This window comes from Lithobates pipiens, unplaced genomic scaffold (genome assembly GCF_037356315.1).
Source record: "Lithobates pipiens isolate NorthernLeopardFrog02 unplaced genomic scaffold, aLitPip1_a1.2 Scaffold_3, whole genome shotgun sequence".
In the NCBI taxonomy this organism is placed as follows: domain Eukaryota; kingdom Metazoa; phylum Chordata; class Amphibia; order Anura; family Ranidae; genus Lithobates; species Lithobates pipiens.
Window position 1 is genome coordinate 78,544,267 of NW_027507790.1, and position 22,890 is coordinate 78,567,156.

A 22,890-nucleotide genomic window follows, 5' to 3' on the forward strand; every position below is an offset into this window, starting at 1 on the left:
AAGTTTTCCAGCTGGGCTATAAAATTTTCCGACAACATGATCTCATCAGACTTTGTCCGATCATGTGTAGAGAATTCCGATCGGACAAAGTGCCACGCATGCTCAGATCAAATTCCTAGACCAAAGCTATTGGCTACTAGCCTGAACGTAGTCCCGTCCTAACGAAATAACGTCATCACGTTAAGTACGATCGGATTTTCTGACAACTTTGTCCGACTGTGTGTATGCAACAGTTTCGGATAAAATACGACGGATTTGGTTGTCGGAATGTCCGACCGTGTGTACAAGGGCTTATCCCTCAGTCAACTAGTCTGAGTGTTGATTTAGATAATTAGCTCATGCTAATTAGGTTAGGTTTTAGTCTTCTACTGTATTATAAATACTTGGCATTTTGGTTCTAATAAAGGAGTCCATGTTGAGCAGCTAAGCATGTGTCGTCTTGTTTTGTGCTTGTGAGCGGTTGGAATATCTGATATCTATATTCAGACTTAGGAAGCGGTATACTGATGGAAGCACTCAATCGGAGTGTGGGATCGGATCTGTCACAGCAGCGATCTGCGATGTTTTTTTTAAATGTATTTTTTATCATGACTGCGACATTATGGCAGACACATCAGACACATTTGACACTATTTTGGGACCACTGTCATTTATACAGCAATCAGTGCTATAAAAATGCACTCATTAATGTATAAATGATACTGGCAGGGGAGGGATTAAACACTAGGGGCCGATCAAGGGGTTAACTGTGTCCTAGGGAGTGATTCTAACTGTGGGGGGGGGTGGGCTACCTAAGACATGACAGCGATCACTGCTTCTGATGACAGGGAGCACCCACAATGCTGCGTCTTAAAAGGGACATACCTGTACGCCCATTTGCGCAGCCGTGCCATTGTGCCGACATATATTGTCGTGCACTGGCCGGCAGACGGTTAACTGACACTTGGGAACCAGTGACACTAATAAAAAGTCATTGGTGCTAAAAATATGCACTGTCCCTGTACTAATGACATTGGCTGGGAAAGGGTTGAACATATAGGACGATCAAAGGGTTAAATGTGTGCCTCACCAGTGTTTATGTGTGTACTGTGAGGTGCTTTCACTAAGGGATGCGCCGGTTTTTATTCTCTGCAGGAAAACAAAAAACGCTAAAATCCCCACTAACAGGACAGAACTCTGGATTGTTTACATTGACAGAGCTCTGTCCTGTCTTCCTCCTTGCCAAAAAGCAGGTATTGGCAGTCAGTCATTGGCTAATCACAGCACAACCACTGCGCCTCTTACCTGAAACTGCCAGATCACGTACTAGATACGTGGTGGTCGTCAAGCGGATAATTATTAATGTGGAATGTATGTTCTTTGCTAAAGAGCATTATTTTTTATCAAGTTGTTATGGGTAAAGTTCCTCTTTAAGTCTTACCTAGTATTCTTTTTGGGTGGTAAGGGCTACTGTAGTCATTGTTTTGCATTTCCTGTATCCTGTAAACCAATACCTGTGCAGGTAGAATGAGTAAGTCTGGGCATTATATACATACAAATGTCTGCTCTTCTGACAGTCCTAATGCGAGTCATTCCCCATTGGTGTAAGTAACATGTCCCCGGTTGTGATGGGATGCAGTGGGGGGAGTGTTGTGTTGTCAGAAATGTCTCCTAGGTGTGATGAGATGCAGTGTGGTGAGTACTGTGTTTTCAGAGATATCCCCTAGGTGTGATGGGATGCATTGTGGGGGAGTGCTGTGTTGTCAAAGGTGACTCCTAGGTGTGATGCAATGTGTATGTGATGGGATGCAGCGTGGAGGAGTGCTGTGTTGTCAGAGATATCCTCTAGGTGTGGTGGGATGCAGTGTGGGGGTAGTGCTGTATTGTCAGAGATGTACCCTGGGTGTGATGGGGTGCAGTGTGGAGGAGTGCTGTGTTTTCAGTGATGTCCCTTAGGTGTGATGGGGTGCAGTGTGGAGGAGTGCTGTGTTGTCAGTGATGTCCCTTAGGTGTGATGTGGCTCAGTGTGGGGGAGTGCTGTGTTGTCAGAGATGTCCTCTAGGTGTGATGTTGTTCATTGTGGGAGGAGTGCTGTGTTGTCAGAGATGTCCCCTAGGTGTGATGGGGTGCAGTGTGGGGGGAGTGCTGTGTTGTCAGAGATGTCCCCTAGGTGTGATGGGGTTCAGTGTGGGAGGAGTGCAGTGTTGTCAGAGATGTCCCCTAGGTGTGATGGGACAGTGGCGGAACTACCAGGGTTGCAGCAGTCGCACTTGTGACCGAGCCCTAGCATTCCACCACTGTCAGGGGGCCCCAATGGGGTTGCCAATTGTAGGTCTCTGAGCTGAGAGCGTGTCTCTCATACAGCTAACAGCTGTCATTGACAGTTCTCCATCTCTCCTCTCTTGCACGGGATGAAAGGGGAGACAGCCGATCTGCTCCGTCTCCAATCCCCCCCCCCCCCCTATGTGTGCTCTGTGGGAAGTCAAGTGTGAAGCTAAACTAACAAGCTCACACTTCGCGTAGTGCACACACAGGAGAGAAGGGGTGGGGGGGGTGTCGGAGAACAGATCGGCTGTCTCCTCTCTCATCCCCTGCGAGAGAGGAGAGCGGTAGAACTGTCAGTGAGGGATGTTGGCTATATGAGAGACCTGCTCTCAGCTCAGAGACCTGCTGGGGAGGCAGGTGGCATCTATCGATGAGCACTGATAAGAGGCACTAATAGACACAGGCAGCATTGATGGGTACTGATAGGCAGTACTGATTGGTGGCACTGATAGGAGGCAGCATTGATGGGCATTGATGGGCGCTGATATGCGGCACTGATGAGCACTGATAGGTGGCACTGATGGGTGGCACTGAAGGGCATTGGGCACTGATATTCTGCACTGACAAGCACTGGTAGGTGGCATTGATGGGCACTGATGGGTAGCACTGATGAGCGTTGTGCACTGATAAGCAGCATTGTTGGGAACTGATAGTTTGCACTGATGGGCATTGAGCACTGATAGGCAACACTAATAGACACTGATGGGCTGCATTGATGAGCACTGATAGGTGGCACTGATGGGCATTGAGCACTTAAGGGCACTGATATATGCTGATAGGTGGCATTGATGAGCACTGATAGGTGGCACTGATGGATGCTAATAGGTGGCATTGATGAGCACTGATAGGTGGCATTGATGAGCACTGATAGGTGGCACTAATGGACGCTGATAGGTGGCATGATGAACACTGATACGTGGCATTGATATGTGGAATTTATGAGCACTGATAGGCAAAATTAGTGGACACTGATAGGTGGCACTGAAATGCAGCACTGATGGGCGGTATTGATAACCACTGATAGGCGCTACCGATAGGCAGCATTGATGGACACTAATAGGCGGCATTGATGAGCACTGATACGGCAGTAATAGGCTTCGCTGCTGATAACCAGCAAGTCTGTTTACATGTGATCAGCTGGTCACATGGTAAAGGGCCGCTGTGATTGCACTGGATACACATCCCAGGGGGCACACGGTGATAGGGTGCAGTGTGGGAGGAGTGCTGTGTTATCAGAGATGTCCCCTAGGTGTGATGGAGTGCAGTGTGGGGGGGAGTGCTGTGTTGCCTGAGATGTCCCCTAGGTGTGATGCGGTGCAGTGTGGGGGGATTGCTGTGTTCTTTGATGTCACCTAGGAGTGATTGGGTTCAGTATGGGGGTGCTGTGTTGTCTGAGATGCACCCTAGGTGTGGTGGGGTGCAGTGTGGGGGGTGCTGTGTTGTCAGATGTCCCCTAGGTGTGATGGTGTGCAGTGTGGGGGGAGTGCTGTGTTGTCTGAGGTGTCCCCTAGGTGTGGTGGGGTGAAGTGTGGGGGGGTGCTGTGTTGTCAGATGTCCCCTAGGTGTGATGGGGTGTAGTGTGGGGGAGTGCTGTGTTGTCAGATGTCCCCTAGGTGTGATGGGGTTCAGTATGGGGAGTGCTGTGTTGTCTGATGTCCCCTAGGTGTGATGGGGTGTAGTGTGGGGGGTGCTGTGTTGTCAGATGTCCCCTAGGTGTGATGGGGTGCAATGTGGGGGGTGCTGTGTTGTCAGATGTCCCCTAGGTGTGATGGGGTTCAGTGTGGGGAGTGCTGTGTTGTCAGATGTCCCCTAGGTGTGATGGGGTGTAGTGTGGGGGGTGCTGTGTTGTCAGATGTCCCCTAGGTGTGATGGGGTGTAGTGTGGGGGGTGCTGTGTTGTCAGATGTCCCCTAGGTGTGATGGGGTGCAATGTGGGGGGTGCTGTGTTGTCAGATGTCCCCTAGGTGTGATGGGGTTCAGTGTGGGGAGTGCTGTGTTGTCAGATGTCCCCTAGGTGTGATGGGGTGTAGTGTGGGGGGTGCTGTGTTGTCAGATGTCCCCTAGGTGTGATGGGGTGTAGTGTGGGGGGTGCTGTGTTGTCAGATGTCCCCTAGGTGTGATGGGGTGTAGTGGGGGGTGCTGTGTTGTCAGATGTCCCCTAGGTGTGATGGGGTTCAGTGTGGGGAGTGCTGTGTTGTCAGATGTCCCCTAGGTGTGATGGGGTGTAGTGTGGGGGGTGCTGTGTTGTCAGATGTCCCCTAGGTGTGATGGGGTGCAATGTGGGGGGTGCTGTGTTGTCAGATGTCCCCTAGGTGTGATGGGGTTCAGTGTGGGGAGTGCTGTGTTGTCAGATGTCCCCTAGGTGTGATGGGGTGTAGTGTGGGGGGTGCTGTGTTGTCAGATGTCCCCTAGGTGTGATGGGGTGTAGTGTGGGGGGTGCTGTGTTGTCAGATGTCCCCTAGGTGTGATGGGGTGTAGTGGGGGGTGCTGTGTTGTCAGATGTCCCCTAGGTGTGATGGGGTGTAGTGGGGGGTGCTGTGTTGTCAGATGTCCCCTAGGTGTAATGGGGTGCAATGTGGGGGGTGCTGTGTTGTCAGATGTCCCCTAGGTGTGATGGGGTGTAGTGTGGGGGGTGCTGTGTTGTCAGATGTCCCCTAGGTGTGATGGGGTGTAGTGGGGGGTGCTGTGTTGTCAGATGTCCCCTAGGTGTGATGGGGTGTAGTGGGGGGTGCTGTGTTGTCAGATGTCCCCTAGGTGTGATGGGGTGCAATGTGGGGGGTGCTGTGTTGTCAGATGTCAACTAGGTGTGATGGGGTGTAGTGGGGGGTGCTGTGTTGTCAGATGTCCCCTAGGTGTGATGGGGTGCAATGTGGGGGGTGCTGTGTTGTCAGATGTCCCCTAGGTGTGATGGGGTGTAGTGGGGGGTGCTGTGTTGTCAGATGTCCCCTAGGTGTGATGGGGTGCAATGTGGGGGGTGCTGTGTTGTCAGATGTCCCCTAGGTGTGATGGGGTGTAGTGGGGGGTGCTGTGTTGTCAGATGTCCCCTAGGTGTGATGGGGTGCAATGTGGGGGGTGCTGTGTTGTCACAGGGGAGTGTATTTTTAGCCCTGTTGGATCGGCTGATTAGCAGTACCTTTGATCTGGTTCTATAAGGAGGGGCAGTGCCTTCTTCCCATCCCTCCCTTTCTCGTCATCAGTGTGCGGGGCATCGCCTCGGAATAAACGATCCTATCTTACCCCCGGGATGTGAAGGGCGTTTTCCTGCACTGATCAGTAGAGGACGAGGGTCCTGTGACAGTGGATGGCAGGGCGGGGACCCGCTGTAGAAGCTGTCTGTATCTCTCTTCCCTATGTGTGAACACTACTAGCCCAGCAACGCTGCCTGATGAGCTGACCCGTGTTCGTGTGGTGCTGAAATCTACACGGTGAGTAGCGCTGTCATCGCTCTAGCGATCGGCCAGCATCACCTACCCCCCGGCTGTCTGTAGGTATGTTTGGAATGACAGTGGAGATGATAGGAGCCGCATTGCAGATGTGAACTATGTTCCCGGACAGGTGAAGTGCCGGTATGTACACTTTGATGTGGGGGTGTTTCTTCCGTACAATTTCAGGTTTATTGCAACTTCTCCCATCTCTGCTCCAGAGAGATCATTGTCTTTACAATTGGGGACGTTCAGCTTGCAATGCTCTCAGCCTTCAGGCTTTCTTTTGTTTAGGTGTGTTAAACAGCATGTCATCAGAAAAGGCAACTCAGCAGCAGAAACTAGGTCAGCTTTTGTAGCATCAAGAACTTGATATGTTTTTAGAGTTTAGATTGAAATAAGTTACCCATGAAAGATACAAAGGGAACAGAGCCCATTTGTCCATATGACCTACACCATGCTCTGTCTAGGGGGAGTAGCCTGGGATCCACCTGCTACTTTATTCCACAGGAATGCAGATCTCTAGATTATGTTGAAAGAAGATTTTATAACTGTTCTGTTTCACAAATGCCATATTCTCAATGGGGAAATTACAGGCATACCCCACTTTTATGTACACAATGGGGTTTATTTACTAAAGCTGGAAAGTGCAAAATCAGGTTCATTTCTGCATAGAAACCAATGAGCTTCCAGGTTTTATTACCAAAGCTTAATTATACAAGCTGGGGTTAGAAGCTCATTAGTTTCTATGCAGAAGTGAGCCAGATTTTGCACTTTCCAGCTTTAATAAATAAACCCCATTGTGTACTTAAAAGTTGGGTATGACTGTATTTTGTTTGAAACAATTGTTAAAAAAAACAAAAACAGGAAAAACTGCTTCCCTCTCCACCCAACAGTTGATGGTTGGGGTCTCTCTTATCAGAAAACTTGCCGATTGGTGATTTAAAAAGCACCAGCAACAGCTCAGAGGGTACCAGCATTTGGAGCTGCTTGGCTTGCCTGGCATCTGCTGGATAACTCTGAGGACTGGTTAGCTGAGAGTATGGATTTTTTTTTTCTATTTGAAAGAAAATTTTTTCTTGTCCTGCAGCTAATTCCATGTGGCTTTCATTGTATGACACCCGCAGAGATTGCTTGTTGATTGCTGAAACTTGTTTGCTAAAATAGGATCAAAGCTTTCTTTTATTTATGTTCAAATTCTGAGAAGTTCACAATGTCAGACTGCTGTAGCTGCAGTGAAAATTGCAGGATAATTCCTGAATCTGTGTCATAATTTGTAACAAACATACAACGCAATGGGTTTGATTTACTAAAACAAGATTGCTGGTGCATCTGGGCAAGGTAGCCAATCAGCTTCTAACTCCAGCTTGTTCAATGAAGCTTTGACAAAAAAACCTGGAAGCTGATTTTGCACTCTCCAGTTTTAGTAAATCAGCCCGCTATCTTCTGTTCTAGGCTTATTCAGTAAGGAAAGCTAGTTTCTACAAGTTGCTGCACTTGGTACATAAGCATTTTTGTTTGTATTGTATTATTAAATAAATCCAGTATTCATATGGCGCAGCCTGCGAACTGTTATTTTCAGAAGTTCTCCTCCTTTTGTCTCTGTATGGGTGCAGCCATTTATGTATGGACTGCAGTACTGCATCTGATCAGCTAGAGAGCTTTCCTTTATTGGCCATATAAAAAGGCAGACATGGGACAGACACATGTAATAGAAACTTAAGCCGAGGGTGTCTAGGGAGAGAACCGGAAGCATTATGTCAGCTGTCACTGTACCATTGTTCTGCAGTTAGAATTTTGCTCAGACACACCCAAAAGATAGTCGTTTGGCAATCGCTACCCTTTCTTTTCAGTTTGTGCAAAATACATTATAATTGAACGTCTTTTATAAATTAATTTGCATGAAAGCACATGCGAGTATGTTTATTTTGTAATTTTAGTAGCTTTTAACATAATTTCAAATGTTTGTGTCATTGGATAAATGCAGGTTATTCCAAACTGCTGCTTCAGTGATCAATTATTTCACCAATAAGGAGACTTATTGTGTATATACAATATATATATATATATATATATATATATATATATATATATATATATATATATACTGCATATACAGTATTGTGTTTTTAGTTTGGAAATTCATTTAGCTTTGAATGAGTGCTCTGGCAACTACAGATATTTTCAGTTACTGTAGAAGTACTAACGATGGAATCCCATATAACGACTTGTGGTGGTTGTTTTATTTGCTTGTATATGCTTTTATATAGTGTTTGAAAATGATAGAACATTTTCTGTATTTTATCATATTGATGAAAGAAGCAGGAAAAAATATTAAAACTGATTGTAAGGTGCAATTATAAAATGTGGAGTTTAAATTTGTAAGTGTGTTTAAATCTGCTAATACATTTAACACAACCCTTTCTCTCAGACTGGCGATGCTACTGTCTGCTGTGCCCCCCTATGCTCATTCATCCAGAGAGGGGGCACTTTAATACAGAATGTATGTTACTGGCCAGATCACCAGATAAAAACAAATGGGAAAATGTCCCAAAAAAACCTAATGAAGCCACTACATCTAATAATTGGTAAGCTGCAGTATATTACGTTTTTGGTTTGGGGTTTAATAGCACTTTTAGCAAGTTACCAGCACAGGGACCAGAATAAAAGTGGGAGCAACTTTGTGTATACAAAGGTAAATATTGGTATTTTCCACATGGTAAACAGTATGTTATGTGATTCGTGAAATATGAAGATAAGGATTGACCGAAAGTTGTTCTTTTAGTTTATATATGCTCTATAATATGTGAGTTACATGAACGAACTTGGAAAGAAGTACAATATCAAGATGCAGATTGGCCCAGTGTTCTTAGGCCCCTTTCAATTGGGCAGCTGTTCTGCCGCTGTTAAAAGCATGTTTTGTCATTTTAAAATTCAGAGAATCTTGGCACAAGCGTTCACTTGCAGTTGTACATTGCGATTAGCTGCGTTTACGTGCGTTTACATGCAGCTGCATTTAGCTGCCTTGGAACATTCTTGTCATTTCTGATGTGCTTCCTGTTTTTTCTTTCCTTGTTGCCACTGCTTTCTGCAGGTGAAATAGTACACTGCGATTACCTGCAGTTATGTGCAGATATCTGTGCTAACTCGATCATCTATCTGCACAAAACCGCATGTAACGAAACTGTCGCTAAACGCAGTGTGTGAATAGGGCCATAGGAATTGTGTGCGTTTAGCTGCAGTAGATAACTTAATCTGTTGCAGCTAAAATCACAATTCTATCCGCCTGTGTGAAAGGGGCCTTAGAATGATTATTTTAGACATAAATTACAGCCCCAGTTATCCATTCTGCAATAATAAACTTTACTAGCCAAGCATGTAAGTACAGGCATATCCCACTTTTAAGTACACAATGGGGTTTATTTACTAAAGATGGAAAGTGCAAAATCAGGTTCACTTCTGCATAGAAACCAATGAGCTTCCAGGTTTTATAACCAAAGCTTAATTGAATAAGCTGGGGCTAGAAGCTCATTGATTTTTGTGCAGAAGTGAGCCTGATTTTGCACTTTCCAGCTTTAGTAAATAAACCCCATTGTGTACTTAAATGTGGGGTATGGCTGTAAAAGACAGGTAGATGAGTTCAAGATATACGAGCCTAACCTGCCATGCCATGTAATTGGAATCAGGGCTGTAGTCAAAATTAATATTTCATAATTATTCATGTATTTTTATAACAATTGATTACACATTTTTCCTGTCACACTTGTAGTGACTTAGCATAGGTACCAATGTCTGCCTATTAACTGTGACACTGTCAACCATACCAAAATAAAAAAAAGTCTCATTGGATATAAAAGCTTTCCTCCTATACTGCAGCTTATGACATCACTCGCCTTCTGAAGAGACCCCCGGGGAATGCTTATATGACCAAATCTCACATGATGATGCTCAAACACAGCACTGGAGCATGTTCTCACAAGACTGTTTTTTCCCTATAGTTTTTTTCATTTTTTTCAATGCTCTTTTGTGGTTTTTTGGCATGAGGGTGGGGGGGGGGGGGGGGGGGCAGACCTTGCATTTCTGGCACAAGATCTTCTTTAACCACTTTCAGACCAGACCATTTTGCTGGTAAATGACCAGAGGTCTTCTTACACTTTGGCACTGCGCTGCTTTAACTGGTAATTGTGCGGTCATGCAATGTTGTACCCAAACGAAATTTGCGTCCTTTTCTTCCCACAAATAGAGCTTTCTTTTAAAGGTATTTGACTGACTCTGCGATTTTTATTTTTTGCGATATAAATGTAAAAAGACCGCAAATTTTGAAAAAAAATGATATTTTCTACTTTTTGTTATTAGAAAAATCCAATAAACTCAATTTTAGTCATACATTTAGGCCAAAATGTATTCAGCCACATGTCTTTGGTAAAAAAAAAGTCAATAACTGTATATTTATTGGTTTGTGCAAAAGTTGTCACATCTACAAACTAAGGTACGTTTTCTGGAATTTACGCAGCTTTTAGTTTACGACTGCCTATCTCATTTCTTGAGGTGCTAAAATGGCAGGGCAGTACAAAACCCCCCCAAATGACCCAATTTTGGAAAGTAGACCCCCTAAGGAAATTGATAAGTGGCATGTTGAGCCCATTGAATATTTTATTTTTTTGCCTCAAGCGATTGAATAATGACAAAAAAATATATATATTTTTTTTTTTACACAAAGTTGTCATTAAATGATATATTGCTCACACATGCTATGGGCATATGTGAAATGACACCCCAAAATAAATTCTGCTGCTTCTCCTGAGTACGGGGATACCACATATGTGGTACTTTTTGGGAGCCTAGCCGCGTACGGGGCCCCGAAAACCAAGCACCGCCTTCAGGCTTTCTAAGGGCGTAAATTTTTGATTTCACTTCTCACTACCTATTACAGTTTTGGAGGCCATAAAATGCCAAGATGGCACAAAACCCCCACAAATGACCCCATTTTAGAAAGTAGACACCCCAAGTTATTTGCTGAGAGGCATGTTGAGTCCATGGAATATTTTATATTTTGCCACAAGTTGCGGGAAAATTACAAACTTTTTTTTTTTTTTTTTTTTACACAAAGTTGTCACTAAATGATATATTGCTCACACATGCTATGGGCATATGTGAAATGACACCCCAAAATAAATTCTGCTGCTTCTCCTGAGTACGGGGATACCACATATGTGGGACTTTTTGGGAGCCTAGCCGCGTACGGGGCCCCGAAAACCAAGCACCACCATCAGGCTTTCTTAGGGCGTAAATTTTTGATTTCACTTCTCACTACCTATTACAGTTTTGAAGGCCATAAAATGCCAAGATGGCACAAAACCCCCACAAATGACCCCATTTTAGAAAGTAGACACCCCAAGTTATTTGCTGAGAGGCATGTTGAGTCCATGGAATATTTTATATTTTGCCACAAGTTGCGGGAAAATTACAAACTTTTTTTTTTTTTTTTTTTTTACACAAAGTTGTCACTAAATGATATATTGCTCACACATGCTATGGGCATATGTGAAATGACACCCCAAAATAAATTCTGCTGCTTCTCCTGAGTACGGGGATACCACATATGTGGGACTTTTTGGGAGCCTAGCCGCGTACGGGGCCCCGAAAACCAAGCACCGCCATCAGGCTTTCTAAGGGCGTAAATTTTTGATTTCACTTCTCACTAGCTATTACAGTTTTGAAGGCCATAAAATGCCAAGATGGCACAAAACCCCCACAAATGACCCCATTTTAGAAAGTAGACACCCCAAGTTATTTGCTGAGAGGCATGTTGAGTCCATGGAATATTTTATATTTTGCCACAAGTTGCGGGAAAATTACAAACTTTTTATTTTTATTTTATTTTTTCACAAAGTTGTCACTAAATGATATATTGCTCACGCATGCCATGGGCATATGTGAAATGACACCCCAAAATAAATTCTTCTGCTTCTCCTGAGTATGGGGATACCACATATGTGGGACTTTTTGGGAGCCTAGCCGCGTACGGGGCCCCGAAACCAAGCACTGCCTTCAGGCTTTCTAAGGGCGTTACAGTTTTGAAGGCCATAAAATGCCAAGATGGCACAAACCCCCCCCCCCCAAATGACCCCATTTTGGAAAGTAGACACCCCTAAATTTAGGGGTACACTAGTGAGACTAGGTAATAAATGGCGGGTGCCCTGAAACTATAAAAAAATAACTAACCAACCAGCGTCACCTGTAACAGTTATATGGTGATCACTGGTGAAAGGGTTAACTAGGGGGCAATCAGGGGGCTTTATGCGGTAGTATATGGGGGTCCCTGGCGCTATAAAAAGCTGCGGCGAACCTAAATACCTACCTGCCTAACTAGCGTCACCTGTGACACTAATACAGCAATCAGAAAAACGATCGCTTATTAGGCTGGGTTCACACTGGAGCGATGCGGGAACGCCACGAATCCGCGGCGGGTTCCCGCATCGCATGCCTCCCGGCGGCAGTTCACACTGCCCTATGTGAACTGCTGGGAGTGTCAGTGAAATGTTAATGACACCCCCAGATCAGTTCGCATATCGCAGTGCGATCTGCAAACTCGGATCGCATGGTGTGAACACCCATGCGATCCGATTCTGCTGCGGACCAAAAAAAGGGTCCCGTGCGAGTTTGCGGCAGGTGCGGCGGGTGCAACGCGAATTCAGCCATACTATCTGTATGGCTGAACTCGAATCGCACAGAGATCGGATGTGATTTGCACTGCAGTGCGGTGCGAATCACATCCGTTCTCATAAACCGCTGCAATGTGAACCCAGCCTTAGTGACACTGGCGACGGGGGGTGATCACGGGGTTAAACCTTTATTGGGGGGGTTAGGGGGGTACCTTAGAACTAAAGGGGGCTAACCCTAACTGCCCTAACAGTTATTACAGTCACAAATGACACCGCCGGGTGATCAGGGGGTTAAACCTTTATTAGGTAATAAATGGCGGGTGCCCTGAAACTATAAAAAAATAACTAACCAACCAGCGTCACCTGTAACAGTTATATGGTGATCACTGGTGAAAGGGTTAACTAGGGGGCAATCAGGGGGCTTTATGCGGTAGTATATGGGGGTCCCTGGCGCTATAAAAAGCTGCGGCGAACCTAAATACCTACCTGCCTAACTAGCGTCACCTGTGACACTAATACAGCGATCAGAAAAACGATCGCTTATTAGGCTGGGTTCACACTGGAGCGATGCGGGAACGCCACGAATCCGCGGCGGGTTCCCGCATCGCATGCCTCCCGGCGGCAGTTCACACTGCCCTATGCGAACTGCTGGGAGTGTCAGTGAAATGTTAATGACACCCCCAGATCAGTTCGCATATCGCAGTGCGATCTGCAAACTCGGATCGCATGGTGTGAACACCCATGCGATCCGATTCTGCTGCGGACCAAAAAAAGGGTCCCGTGTGAATTTGCGGCGGGTGCGGCGAATGGCTGAACTCGAATCACAGAGATCGGATGTGATTTGCACTGCAGTGCGGTGCGAATCACATCCGTTCTCATAAACCGCTGCAATGTGAACCCAGCCTTAGTGACACTGGCGACGGGGGGTGATCACGGGGTTAAACCTTTATTGGGGGGGGTTAGGGGGGTACATTAGAACTAAAGGGGGCTAACCCTAACTGCCCCAACAGTTATTACAGTCACAAATGACACCAATGCAAAAAAAAAAAAAATGCATTGGTGTCACTGTGACTGGGGGGGCAGGGGTAATTGGGGGGGTGATCGGGGGGTAAAGGGGGGGTGTGAGTGTGCCTGGCATGTTCTACTGTGAAGTGTCGTGTTGGTGCAACTCACCGATCCTCTCTCCTCGGTGCCGGAACGAAAAATACCGACACGAGGAGAGATTACATCACTTCCTCTGCCTGTGTTTACATTACAGGAGAGGAAGTGATGTCACAAAGGATTTCCATTCGTCGGGAGTGATCGCGAGGGGGTGGCCATGAATGAATGGCCGCCCCCTCATCCCGGATCGCTCCCGAACGAATACCGACCGCCGCAGGCACCAGGGGGGGGGCCCGATCGGGCCCCCCACCCGCGGGAAGGCAGGGACTTATATATACGCCCATATGCCTGCCCGTGCCATTCTGTCGACGTATATCGTCGTGCGGCGGTCGGCAAGTGGTTAATGTAGCAGAGTAACAAATGTCCCTATGATCACCGTGAGTAGCTAGTCATGTAATCTTTTGGGTGGGATCTACACACGTTAGTTTTAACTCAGAACCTTTGGACTGGAGCTGCTAGCTGTAGTCTGTTTCCAGTGATGAGTTTGGTCATAGAGTAGGTGCAATTTGTCTGCTTCAAAATGATCACCATAATTGGCCAATCGTGATGATCACTTGATTGGGAACCATAAGTGATTATTCCTGACCTCTTTTACAGTATCTGCAGCTTTCAGTAGCTGTCTTGTTCTGCAAATGAAAGTTCTTACTAGAGCAGTCAGTTGCAAATAAAGCAAATATTACTGCCCTACTAGTAAGAACTTCAGCATCAATTTACAGTTGGTTGGGAAGAATGCAGTTAAAGCGTTTGTAGCCCTAAAAAACAAGAATTGGATCCTGTTATTTTTAAAGCAGTGCTTGTACTATGTAATTTGCCCCCCTGTATCATCTAAAATACCTGGCTGATCCTCCCTGGTTCTGCCCTCCCCCGTAATCTGACCATGGTTTATCATGGCTGCTGAGCCTTGACACCGTGGTCAATTTACGTGCTTCTGTCATCCGCAGCTCTCCTCTGTCCTCTATCCCCCTTCCTCCCCGCCTGTCAGCTCTGTGTCATGGGCCTCCCCCTCCTGCTGCTGAAATAACTGTAATGTACTTGCACACCCCTCTGTTAAAAAAGTTCTATGCCCCAGTGTCTGTGCTTTGTAAAAAATATGCCTATTATTACCTTATTTCACAGTGCTGCTCGGTGCTCACGTGACTCCTCGCTGCTCTCCCCTCCCCTCCTCTTCAGCTGACATCTTGGCTCTCTCCTCCCGAATGATGTCAGTGGGGGATTCTCGGCCCCTCCCGCTGTAGCTGTCAGATCGGGAGAGAGAATAGCAAGAAGTCACGTGAGCGCTGAGTGGCGCTGTGAAATAAGGTAGTAATGGGCATATTTTTTTTACAAAGCACAGACACTGGGGCATAGAACATTTTCTACCAGAGGGGATTACTTTCCATAGCAGATTTACAACCACTTTAAAGAATATATTTATTTTCACCAGCTCCAAATTAACTAGATACAGTAACATCTACTGTATGTATAACCTACAGTGTAAGCACCATTTTATTAGGACTCAGATAAGAAAGTATTTATTGTAAATGCTTCCTACAGTTTTGTAGCAGGCTGTGTTATCTAAAGCAACCTATCAGCTTCTTCTTTTTACGTTGTCAAAAGATTTTGGTTGTTGTGAACTACACAGATTAAGCAATTCTTCCAGCAGACTTAACCCCTAGTTGTTTCAGAAGCATCAGCTTCACCAGCGCACGACGATGTACGTCGACAGAATGGCACGGGCAGGCATATTGGCGTACTGGTCGGGACCCCCGTGAGTCCGGTCGCGGGACCCGCGGACTCGATCGCCGTGGGCATCCCCTGCGATTGTCTCACGCAGCGGCCGAATGGAGGAAATGCCGTGTAAACAGCATTCCTCCATTCTGCCTAGCAACTAGTGACGCTGATCTCTGCTCCATGTGATTGGAGCAGAGATCAGTGTTCACTAAATGAAAGGCTAACACCCCCACAGTTAGTAACACACCCCTAGGAACACTTAACCCCTACACTGCCACCCACTGGTTAACCCCTTCACTGCCAGTGTCATTTACACAGGAATCACTGCATTTATATAGCAGTGATTACTGTATAAATGACAATGGTCCCAAAAATGTGTCAAAAATGTCTGATGGGTCCCCCACAATGTCGCAGTCACAATAAAAATCGCTGATCGCCGCCATTACTAGCAAAAAAATAATAATAAAAAATTATTAATAAAAATGCTATAAAACTATCCCTATTTTGTAAACGCTATAACTTTTGAGCAAACCAATCAATAATCGCTTATTGCGATTTTTTTTTAACCAAAAATATGTAGAAGAATACGTATCGGCCTAAACTGAGGGGAAAAAAATGTTTTTTTATATATTTTTGGGGGATATTTATTATAACAAAAAGTAAAAATTATGCGTTTTTTTCAAAATTGTCGCTCTATTTTTGTTTATAGCGCAAAAAATAAAAACCACAGGGGTGATCAAATACCACCAAAAGAAAGCTCTATTTGTGGGAAAAAAAGGACGTCAATTTTGTTTGGGAGCCACGTCGCACGACCGCGCAATTGTCAGTTAAAGTGACGCAGTGCCGAATCGCAAAAAGTGGTCTGGTCTTTGACCAGCAAAATGGTCCGGTCTGTAAGTGGTTAAAAAACTAAAAAGAGGTGTCAGAAATATAAAAAAAAAAATTACCTTAGATACGTTCACATTTTATAATTTATAATATTAAAATTGGTATATAGTTCAATTATAAGTGTAGCAAAATAGTATATTAAGTACGGTAGACGTTTATTAAAATGGAACTTAATTGTATCTGACACCACAAACTGTCTCGGCTCTTGATTGTATAGATTGATAGCAGCGCAGCCATTTGGCTTGCGCTGCTGTCAGTCAAATCCAATGACGCGGGCGCTGGGGGGACGAGGCCGAGTCCTGCATTGTGTGTGAATGTACACAGAAACACGCCCGCATGGGTGTCCACCTTAGGAGACCCTTCTCCAACGTAGGCACTCGATGCGGGGAGGAGCTACCAGTGCCTCCGGGGGACCCCAGAAGTTGAGGATCAGGGCCACTCTGTTCAAAATGAACTGCACAGTGGAGGTAAGTATGACATGTTTGTTATTTAAAGAAACAGGCTTTACAACCCCTTTAAAAAAAGCACACCAATACATCCATGTTTTCTTTTATTAAGAAATCACTTTGATAAACACCCACCTAGAATTTCTTACTTCCTGGAATCCATCTGCCCTTATGCATGCAGGGAGACTGAGAAAACCTCTCCTTCCCACCTCCAGATAAAAGAAAAAAAAATAAACAAAAAGTTTTATTTGTAAAAAAAAAACTTAAATGTAAAAAAACGGTTATAAATAATTAGGAGTAACTCAGTTTTTATGAGGAAAAATTGCAAATAAAAAAAAAATGGGTATACTATTGCTATACAAGACATATTGTAATTGAATGTTATTAAAAATTACCTTTCCTTTTCCATCTGCAATGCTGTTTTTTTTACTGTAAAATTCAATGCAATATGGCTACCTGGTGGCCTTCTGTACACAAATTTCCTGCTTGTGTGATTGGCTTGCTGATTTTCACAGAATTCTACGCAAAAATACAAGTCGCATTTTTGGCACCCTCCGCAACAGATTATATTTTTGTTGAAACACTCCCAAAGGCTTAAAGTGGATGTAAACCCAATTTTTATTTATTTATTTATTTATTGTTGATGTCATAATGTAGAGTATACGATTTCCTATTATTTGAGCCCAGTCTTGCCACAAAGAGTTAATCCAGCTCTGAGCAATCCTCTTTTATTGTTCAGTCAGATAATTCTTGACAAACAGAGAAAAACGTTGTCAAATCCTCCCCCTTGCTGTGAGTGACAGGTGATTTACATATCTCGTGCACTAGCCTTATGCCCCGTACACACGATCCGAAAATCGTACAGAAAATACCGCTTTCGAAGCGATCGTACGATAATCGGATCGTTAGTACAGAGCTTTCGAGAGCCGATTAGGACAGTTCATCCGATATTATTCTATCGGACATGCACAAATTTTTTTTTCGTACGATGCCAGATCGTACGATTTTCGTTTAATCAGTACAGCTATCGTTCGAAAATGCAATACAAATGCATTACAACATATGACATCACTTCCGAATTTTTTTTCTGTCGTGCGGGAATTTTCATGACTTTAGTAAACTCATCAGATTCGATCTGAGATTAGCATGCAATAAAAAACGGACGATAATCTCATCGTGTGTATGGGGCATAAGAGACATGCATTATTTTTTAATTCCCTCCCGCTTCTTTCTTCTGCCACTCTGCCAGGATTGGATGTTCCACACCTCAGCATAATTGGGCATGCTGAAGTCATGTGGGGACTTTCCTGTCTTTTCACTGGATGTTAGAGATCATAGCAGAAGTTCAGTGTAAGAAATACACAGGGAAAAAATGCATATTGACAAGGGGAGTATAGAGGTGGGCGGGGAGTCTACTGACATCATGACTCCACCCACAAGCTCCAAACAGACCCACCCACAGAATCTGCAGTTTTTCGGGTCTCCTAACAGACAGAGGGGAGACATTTGACAGGTAAGGATACATGCAGCCCTATGGCAGTCGTTTAGAAAGGATGACATTGGGTTTACATCCATTTTAATCAATTTTAAAGGGAGGCTGACACAGCAATTTTCCTCAGTGAAACACTGCAAGTGAATCAGCTGAATATAGTGAACACAGACACTCATTCATTCTTTTTTATGAGGGCTGGTTCACACCACAAAAGCACACTCCAGATCCGTTCTGGATGCATCGCGCCATGTGCATTTTTGGCGCGTTCCAATGCATTTTATGCGTTTCTGAATGAATTCCAGATGCTTTTTTCCTGGTTTTTTTTTTTCACTGTACTGTGGTGCGGTGCATTTTTGATGCGTTTTACCGCATTCCAGTGCAGGAAAAGTACAGCATGTTCTTTTTTCTGGAGCTGGAAAGCCCTGGAACTGACCACACTGATGTGAACTATGCCATTGGAAACCATATAACCTACTTTCCATGCGATTGTGATGCAGGAAAAAAAAAACACTGGACTGCACGGGGTGTGAAATGACCTTAAGAAGAGAAACCGGCAGGAACCTCTTACAAAGTGTGATAAAATCCTGCAATGTACATTGATCACCAAGAGGGAAGTTACTCTGTAATGTTGATTGAGAGAGTTTAGTTTCGCTTTAACTGGATCTGAGCACCACAAACTGAAATTGCTATTTAAAGTGGACCTCCACCCTGAAGTGGAAGGTCCGCTCATCTGATCCCTCCCCCCCTCCAGGGCCACAATTGGCACCTTTCAGGGGGGAGGGGGGTGCAGATACCTGGATAATCCGGGACAAGCTAGCCGCAGATGCCCCCCCCCCCCCCCCGTTGTGTTCTGGGAAACGCACAGTTCCCAGGATACAGAGGGGACCAGTGGAGACACGCAGCGCGACTCGCGCATGCGCAGTAGGTAACCGGGCAGTGAAGACGCAGTGCTTCACTTCCCGATTCCTTGACAGAGGATGGCGGCGGGGGCATCGGAGAGACGAGCGGTTGCTCGTCATCGGCCACCAACATTGCTGGACCCTGGGACAGGTGTAAATTTCTTAAAAGTCAGCAGTTGCAATATTTGTAGCTGCTGGCTTTTAATATTTTGTTTAAAGGTGCAGCTCCTCTTTAATTAATTTTTAATATTCAAAGCAAACAGCCATCCATCCATGTCTCAATGCTTTATTTTATTGAGAAATCACTTTGAAAAACACTCCTAGTGTTTCTGGACCTGGCCATCTTGAGATATACTCAGGCAGGAGGGTGTGCTTGGATGAGAAAGCCCCTCCATGCCTTTTGCACATGAAAGAAAGAAAATGCCTATGAAGACTCATGGGATGTCATAAATTTGGCCTAGGCCAGAAACCAGGAAGCAATTGAAGAAATGTAAAAACAAAGTTTAACCACTTCAGCTCTAAAAGGTTTTACCCTCTTCCTGACCAGGCCATTTTTTGAAGCTGTGACACTGCGTTGTTTGACTGACAATTGCCCAGTCGCGCGACGTTGTACCCAAATAAAATTTATATTTTTTTTCAACCACAAATAGAGCTTTCTTTTGGTGGTATTTGATCACCTCTGCGGTTTTTATTTATTTTTCACTGATTTTTAGCGGGACTGCAACATTGTGACGGACAAATCTGACACTAAGACTCCTTTCACACTGGGGCGCTTTGCAGGTGCTATAATGCTATAATGCTATATAATAAATTGCGCCTGAAAGAGCCGCTGCTGTCCTAAACCGCTTCTACCCATTGAAATCAGTCAGGCAGCGCAGCTATACCGCCAGCATAGCGCTGCTGCAGCAGTGCTTTGCAGTGGTTTTAACCCTTTCTCGGCTGCTAGCGGGTGGTAAAAGCACCCTGCTAGTGGCCGAATAGCACCGCGATATTGACGGTAAAGCGCTGATATTTTTACCACCGATGCACCCACCACCCCAGTGTGAAAGAGGCCTTAGTGACACTTTTTGGGGACCAGTGATGCCAATACAGTTATCGGTGCTAAACAAAAAAGAACTGCCACTGTATAAATGTCACTGGCGGGGAAGGGGTTAACATCAGGGGGCGATCAGAGAGTTAAGTGTGCTGCTAGGGAGTGCTTTCTAACTGTGTGGGGGGTGGACTGACTGGAGGAAGAGAGACATCTGTGTTCCGACCATCTAAGAATTTCCAGTGTCCCTCAATGGAGGAGAAAGAGAAAGAAAATAGGATTTTTGTTCTCACCATAACTTTTTATTGGAATCTATAGATGAACACAGAGTTCTTTTTTTTTGTTTGTTTTGTTTGTTTTTAATGCGCTCTGTACTACTTTCCCACAAAACTGAGGCATGATGGTTTTTAACATGGTTATCCTGTACTGGGAAATGGCTTTTGTGTTGCCAGTGTCCATTTCTCCTGTGGACATCTGTACAGTGCCTTGAAAAAGTATTTATACCCCTTGAAAATTTTGCACATTTTGTCATGTTAAACCAAAAGACGTAAATGTATTTTATTGGGACTTTATTTGATAGACCAACACAAAGTGGCACATAATTGTGAAGTGGAAAGAAAATGATAAATGGTTTCAATTTTTTTTTTACAAATAAATATGTGAAAAGTGTGGCGTGCATTTGTATTCAGCTTTGTAGAACCACCTTTCACTGCAATTACAGCTGCAAGTCTTTTTGGGGATGTCTCTACCAGCCTTACACATCTAGAGAGTGAAATTTTTGCCCATTGTTCTTTGCAAAATAGCTCAAGCTCTGTCAGATTGGATGGAGAGCGTCTGTGAACAGCAATTTTCAAGTCTTGCCACAGATTCTCAAATGGATTTAGGTCTGGACTTTGACTGGGCCATTCTAACACATGAATATGCTTTTATCCAAACCATTCCATTGTAGCTCTGGCTGTATGTGTAGGGTCGTTATCCTGCTGGAAGGTGCATCTCCACCCCAGTCGCAAGTATTTTGCAGGCTCTAACAGGTTTTCTTCTAAGATTGCCCTGTATTTGGCTCCATCCATCTTCCCATCAACTTTGACAAGTTTCCCTTTCCCTGCTGAAGAAAAGCATCCCTACAACATGATACTACCACCACCATGTTTCAGGGTGGGGATGGTGTGTTCAGGGTGATGTGCAGTGTTAGTTTTCCGCCAGACATAGCGTTTTGCTTTTAGGCCAAAAAGTTCAATTTTGGTCTTGTATGTCCCCCACATGGCTTCTCATAAACTGCAAGAGGGGGACTTCTTATAGCTTTCTTTCAACAATGTCTTTCTTCTTGCCACTCTTCCATAAAGGCCAGATTTGTGAAGTGCAGGACTAATAGTTGTCCCAGCTGAGCTGTGGATCTCTGCAACTCATCCAGAGTTACCATGGGCCTCTTGGCTGCTTCTTGTGATTAATGTTCTCCTTGCCTAGCCTGTCAGTTTAGGTGGAGGGTCTTTGTAGATTTGCAGTTGTGCCATACTCTTTTCATTTTTGGATGATGGATTGAACAGTGCTTCATGAGATGTTCAAAGATTTGAATATTTTCTGATAACTCAACCCCACTGTGAACTTCTCCACAACTTTATCCCTGACCTGTCTGGTGTGTTCCTTGGAGTTCATGATGCTGTTTGTTCACTAAGGTTCTCTAACAAATCTCAGGGCTTCACAGAACAGCTGTATTTATACTGAGATTAAATTACACACAGGTAGACTCTGTTTACTAATTAAGTTCATTCTGAAGGCAATTGGTTCCACTAGATTTTAGTTTTGTTTTTTATCAGAGTAAAGGGGGCTGAATACAAATGAACGGCACACTTTTCAGATATTTATTTGTAAAAAAAATTTGAAAACCATTTATTTTCTTTCCACTTCACAATTATGTGCCACTTTGTGTTGGTCTATTACATTAAATCCCAATAAAATACATTTGCTTTTTTTGGTTGTACCAAGACAAAATGTGGGAAATTTCAAGGGGTATGAATACTTTTTTTAAGGCACTTTTTAACCCAACAGTCTCTTTAAAACTTAAGAAAAGAGATTTTTTATGTTGAGTACAATAATAGGAATTGTTATTAAATGCAAACCATTTAAGTGTCACTACTGCCCTGCATCTTTGTGCAATGCACGTGATTTTCAGTGCTGTGGGTTGGTATTTGTTAGGGTTTAAAAGGGGGTGAGGAGGTGATATGTCAAATGCCCTCTGAAAGGCATTTAGTCACAAACCACTTTTCAGAGGGGTGGCAAGGGTTGCCAGACGCACCAGTGGGCCCTTACAGTTTCTTGTTTTTCCCAACATAAAATATGCAAACTATTGGTTGACTACCATGCGCCAATAATTACCCCTTCTTTCACAAACTTCAACTCAAGGTTCTTGCTGAGATTATGAGCGCTGGATTGACATATTCAAATTAAGCTTTTCAAATACAATTATGGTAGCTTCTCCTGCCAACTTCTTTTTGAAGGTGCTAGCTTAGATAAATTAGGAATATGTAAAATAGATAATTATAAATATGAGTGTTCGTGTTCCACCAAACAATGGTCATTTGGCCATATGTCTTGACTGTCTTTACTCTAATGCCACGTACACACGACCGGACTCTCCGACGGTCTTCTTGACGGACTTTCGGTGGAGTCCTGACAGACTTTCCAAAGGAACGGACTTGGCCACACAGAATCACACCAAAGTCCGACGGATTCGAACATGATGACGTAGGACCGGACTAGAATAAGGAAGTTCATAGCCAGTAGCCAATAGCTGCCCTAACGTCGGTTTTTGTCCATCGGACTGGCATACACACGAGCGGATTTCTTGATAGGAACTGGGTCCGGCGGAGTACCGGC

At 44.5% G+C, this 22,890-nt stretch overlaps 1 protein-coding gene across 5 annotated transcripts in view; it reads left to right on the forward strand.

The window, feature by feature from the left end:
- CCDC92 (coiled-coil domain containing 92) overlaps positions 1 to 22,890 on the forward strand; it is an 84,017-nt gene that overhangs the window by 23,955 nt on the left and 37,172 nt on the right. For 2 of the 5 annotated variants that reach the window (XM_077461851.1, XM_077461849.1), the window contains exon 1: positions 5,506 to 5,728. The exons of the other annotated variants lie outside the window; for them this stretch is intronic. The gene's annotated coding sequence lies outside the window, so the exon portion shown is untranslated. Of the gene's footprint in view, positions 1 to 5,505; positions 5,729 to 22,890 lie in introns of those variants that run through there. 5 annotated transcript variants of the gene reach the window in all.